Genomic DNA, 6,000 nt, shown 5'->3' on the forward strand with positions numbered 1-6,000 from the left:
AGTCTCAGCTCCTCTACTCCCCCACACTCACTGCACAGTCTCAGCTCCTCTACTCCCCTCACTGCACAGTCTCAGCTCCTCTACTCCTCTCACTGCACAGTCTCAGATCCTCTACGCCCCTCACTGCACAGACTCAGCTCCTCTACTCCCCACACTGCACAGTCTCAGCTCCTCTACTCCCCTCACTGCACAGTCTCAGCTCCTCTACTCCCCACACTGCACAGTCTCAGCTCCTCTACTCCCCTCACTGCACAGTCTCAGCTCCTCTACTCCCCCACACTCACTGCACAGTCTCAGCTCCTCTACTCCCCTCACTGCACAGTCTCAGCTCCTCTACTCCTCTCACTGCACAGTCTCAGCTCCTCTACTCCTCTCACTGCACAGTCTCAGCTCCTCTACTCCCCACACTGCACAGTCTCAGCTCCTCTACTCCCCTCACTGCACAGTCTCAGCTCCTCTACTCCCCACACTGCACAGTCTCAGCTCCTCTACTCCCCACACTGCACAGTCTCAGCTCCTCTACTCCCCACACTGCACAGTCTCAGCTCCTCTACTCCCCACACTGCACAGTCTCAGCTCCTCTACTCACCTCACTGCACAGTCTCAGCTCCTCTCCCCACACTGCACAGTCTCAGCTCCTCTACTCCCCACACTGCACAGTCTCAGCTCCTCTACTCCCCCACACTCACTGCACAGTCTCAGCTCCTCTACTCCTCACTGCACAGTCTCAGCTTCTCTACTCCCCCACACTCACTGCACAGTCTCAGCTCCTCTACTCCTCTCACTGCACAGTCTCAGCTCCTCTACTCCTCTCACCGCACAGTCTCAGCTCCTCTACTCCCCACACTGCACAGTCTCAGTTCCTCTACTCCTCACTGCACAGTCTCAGCTCCTCTACTCCCCCACACTCACTGCACAGTCTCAGCTCCTCTACTCCCCTCACTGCACAGTCTCAGCTCCTCTACTCCCCACACTGCACAGTCTCAGCTCCTCTACTCCCCTCACTGCACAGTCTCAGCTCCTCTACTCCCCTCACTGCACAGTCTCAGCTCCTCTACTCCCCACACTGCACAGTCTCAGCTCCTCTACTCCTCTCACTGCACAGTCTCAGCTCCTCTACTCCCCTCACTGCACAGTCTCAGCTCCTCTACTCCTCTCACTGCACAGTCTCAGCTCCTCTACTCCCCACACTGCACAGTCTCAGCTCCTCTACTCCTCACTGCACAGTCTCAGCTCCTCTACTCCCCTCCCTGCACAGTCTCAGCTCCTCTACTCCTCTCACTGCACACTCTCAGCTCCTCTACTCCCCTCACTGCACAGTCTCAGCTCCTCTACTCCCCACACTGCACAGTCTCAGCTCCTCTACTCCCCACACTGCACAGTCTCAGCTCCTCTACTCCCCACACTGCACAGTCTCAGCTCCTCTACTCCCCACACTGCACAGTCTCAGCTCCTCTACTCCTCTCACTGCACAGTCTCAGCTCCTCTACTCCTCTCACTGCACAGTCTCAGCTCCTCTACTCCCCACACTGCACAGTCTCAGCTCCTCTACTCCCCACACTGCACAGTCTCAGCTCCTCTACTCCCCACACTGCACAGTCTCAGCTCCTCTACTCCCCACACTGCACAGTCTCAGCTCCTCTTCTCCCCACACTGCACAGTCTCAGCTCCTCTACTCCCCACACTGCACAGTCTCAGCTCCTCTACTCCCCACACTGCACAGTCTCAGTTCCTCTACTCCCCACACTGCACAGTCTCAGCTCCTCTACTCCCCACACTGCACAGTCTCAGCTCCTCTACTCCCCTCACTGCACAGTCTCAGCTCCTCTACTCCTCTTACTGCACAGTCTCAGCTCCTCTACTCCCCCACACTCACTGCACAGTCTCAGCTCCTCTACTCCCCTCACTGCACAGTCTCAGCTCCTCTACTCCTCTCACTGCACAGTCTCAGCTCCTCTACTCCTCTCACTGCACAGTCTCAGCTCCTCTACTCCCCACACTGCACAGTCTCAGCTCCTCTACTCCCCCACACTCACTGCACAGTCTCAGCTCCTCTACTCCCCACACTGCACAGTCTCAGCTCCTCTACTCCCCTCACTGCACAGTCTCAGCTCCTCTACTCCCCACACTGCACAGTCTCAGCTCCTCTACTCCCCACACTGCACAGTCTCAGCTCCTCTACTCCCCACACTGCACAGTCTCAGCTCCTCTACTCCCCACACTGCATAGTCTCAGCTCCTCTACACCCCTCACTGCACAGTCTCAGCTCCTCTACTCCCCACACTGCACAGTCTCAGCTCCTCTACTCCCCACACTGCACAGTCTCAGCTCCTCTACTCCCCACACTCACTGCACAGTCTCAGCTCCTCTACTCCCCACACTGCACAGTCTCAGCTCCTCTACTCCTCTCACTGCACAGTCTCAGCTCCTCTACTCCTCTCACTGCACAGTCTCAACTCCTCTACTCCCCACACTGCACAGTCTCAGCTCCTCTACTCCCCCACACTCACTGCACAGTCTCAGCTCCTCTACTCCCCTCACTGCACAGTCTCAGCTCCTCTACTCCTCTCACTGCACAGTCTCAGCTCCTCTACTCCCCACACTGCACAGTCTCAGCTCCTCTACTCCCCACACTGCACAGTCTCAGCTCCTCTACTCCCCACACTGCACAGTCTCAGCTCCTCTACTCCCCCACACTCACTGCACAGTCTCAGCTCCTCTACTCCTCACACTGCACAGTCTCAGCTCCTCTACTCCCCTCACTGCACAGTCTCAGTTCCTCTCCCCACACTGCACAGTCTCAGCTCCTCTACTCCCCACACTGCACAGTCTCAGCTCCTCTACTCCCCCACACTCACTGCACAGTCTCAGCTCCTCTACTCCCCACACTGCACAGTCTCAGTTCCTCTACTCCTCACTGCACAGTGTCAGCTCCTCTAATCCCCCACACTCACTGCACAGTCTCAGCTCCTCTACTCCCCTCACTGCACAGTCTCAGCTCCTCTACTCCCCTCACTGCACAGTCTCAGCTCCTCTACTCCCCACACTGCACAGTCTCAGCTCCTCTACTCCCCACACTGCACAGTCTCAGCTCCTCTACTCCCCACACTGCACAGTCTCAGCTCCTCTACTCCCCACACTGCACAGTCTCAGCTCCTCTACTCCCCACACTGCACAGTCTCAGCTCCTCTACTCCTCTCACTGCACAGTCTCAGCTCCTCTACACCTCTCACTGCACAGTCTCAGCTCCTCTACTCCCCACACTGCACAGTCTCAGCTCCTCTACTCCCCACACTGCACAGTCTCAGCTCCTCTACTCCTCACTGCACAGTCTCAGCTCCTCTACTCCCCACACTGCACAGTCTCAGCTCCTCTACTCCTCTCACTGCACAGTCTCAGCTCCTCTACACCTCTCACTGCACAGTCTCAGCTCCTCTACTCCCCACACTGCACAGTCTCAGCTCCTCTACTCCCCACACTGCACAGTCTCAGCTCCTCTACTCCCCACACTGCACAGTCTCAGCTCCTCTACTCCTCACTGCACAGTCTCAGCTCCTCTACTCCCCCACACTCACTGCACAGTCTCAGCTCCTCTACTCCCCACACTGCACAGTCTCAGTTCCTCTACTCCTCACTGCACAGTCTCAGCTCCTCTACTCCCCCACACTCACTGCACAGTCTCAGCTCCTCTACTCCCTCACTGCACAGTCTCAGCTCCTCTACTCCTCTCACTGCACAGTCTCAGCTCCTCTACTCCCCTCACTGCACAGTCTCAGCTCCTCTACTCCCCACACTGCACAGTCTCAGCTCCTCTACTCCCCTCACTGCACAGTCTCAGCTCCTCTACTCCCCACACTGCAGATTCTCAGCTCCTCTACTCCCCTCACTGCACAGTCTCAGCTCCTCTACTCCCCCACACTCACTGCACAGTCTCAGCTCCTCTACTCCCCTCACTGCACAGTCTCAGCTCCTCTACTCCTCTCACTGCACAGTCTCAGCTCCTCTACTCCTCTCACTGCACAGTCTCAGCTCCTCTACTCCCCACACTGCACAGTCTCAGCTCCTCTACTCCCCCACACTGCACAGTCTCAGCTCCTCTTCTCCCCACACTGCACAGTCTCAGCTCCTCTACTCCCCACACTGCACAGTCTCAGTTCCTCTACTCCCCACACTGCACAGTCTCAGCTCCTCTACTCCCCACACTGCACAGTCTCAGCTCCTCTACTCCCCTCACTGCACAGTCTCAGCTCCTCTACTCCTCTTACTGCACAGTCTCAGCTCCTCTACTCCCCCACACTCACTGCACAGTCTCAGCTCCTCCACTCCCCTCACTGCACAGTCTCAGCTCCTCTACTCCTCTCACTGCACAGTCTCAGCTCCTCTACTCCTCTCACTGCACAGTCTCAGCTCCTCTACTCCCCACACTGCACAGTCTCAGCTCCTCTACTCCCCCACACTCACTGCACAGTCTCAGCTCCTCTACTCCCCACACTGCACAGTCTCAGCTCCTCTACTCCCCTCACTGCACAGTCTCAGCTCCTCTACTCCCCACACTGCACAGTCTCAGCTCCTCTACTCCCCACACTGCACAGTCTCAGTTCCTCTACTCCTCACTGCACAGTCTCAGCTCCTCTACTCCCCCACACTCACTGCACAGTCTCAGCTCCTCTAGTCCCCTCACTGCACAGTCTCAGCTCCTCTACTCCCCACACTGCACAGTCTCAGCTCCTCTACTCCCCACACTGCACAGTCTCAGCTCCTCTACTCCCCCACACTCACTGCACAGTCTCAGCTCCTCTACTCCCCACACTGCACAGTCTCAGCTCCTCTACTCCCCTCACTGCACAGTCTCAGCTCCTCTACTCCCCTCACTGCACAGTCTCAGCTCCTCTACTCCTCTCACTGCACAGTCTCAGCTCCTCTACTCCTCTCACTGCACAGTCTCAGCTCCTCTACTCCCCCACACTCACTGCACAGTCTCAGCTCCTCTACTCCTCTCACTGCACAGTCTCAGCTCCTCTACTCCTCTCACTGCACAGTCTCAGCTCCTCTACTCCTCTCACTGCACAGTCTCAGCTCCTCTACTCCTCTCACTGCACAGTCTCAGCTCCTCTACTCCCCTCACTGCACAGTCTCAGCTCCTCTACTCCCCACACTGCACAGTCTCAGCTCCTCTACTCCTCTCACTGCACAGTCTCAGCTCCTCTACTCCCCACACTGCACAGTCTCAGCTCCTCTACTCCCCACACTGCACAGTCTCAGCTCCTCTACTCCCCTCTCCTTTATTGCTTTGTGTCTTAGCTGGGGTCATCCTTGTGGATTCCTGGAAATTTCTCTAGTGCCAGGTTTCTTGCTAACCCCATAATGGCTCCCTTAATCAAAATATCTCTTTACCTGCTCTCATCTCTGCTCTTCCTCTATCTTGACTATCCCATTCCCTCAAGTTCTCCTCCCCTATCTTCTTCTCCCCTCTTCTTCCCCTTCTGCCCTCACTACCTGAGCTAATGGGAGCTCACCAACTCCAGCTCCAGATAGGGAAGGAACAAACATAGGACCAAACTGGTCCCTCTGAATGTGGTTGTTGATAGTTGCATGGCTGGGGCCACAGGCAGTGGCACCAGAATTTATCCCTACTGCTTGTACTGGCTTTTGGGGGAACCTATTTTCTTTGGATGGATACCTTGCTTAGCCTAAATATAGTAGTGAGAGCCTTGGATTTTACCCAAAACAATGTACTTTATCCCCTCTGAGGAGCGGAGGTGGGATGGGGGGAAGGGGTAAGTATAGGGAATGGGAGGAGGTGAGGGAGTAGGAACTTGGATTGGTATGTATAATGAAAAAAGATAGTTTGGCCCTGCCTCAACTTGCTAAGCCAGACTTTGCTGACTCCCCAAGGGAGGCCTTACTGCCTCTGAGAAGTGGACAGGGGGTGGAGTGGAGGGAAGTGGGGGTATAGAAGGGGAAGGAGGGGGAAGAGTAGTTGGTATGTAAAATGAAAAC

This window comes from Microtus pennsylvanicus, chromosome 11 (genome assembly GCF_037038515.1).
Source record: "Microtus pennsylvanicus isolate mMicPen1 chromosome 11, mMicPen1.hap1, whole genome shotgun sequence".
In the NCBI taxonomy this organism is placed as follows: Eukaryota; Metazoa; Chordata; class Mammalia; order Rodentia; family Cricetidae; genus Microtus; species Microtus pennsylvanicus.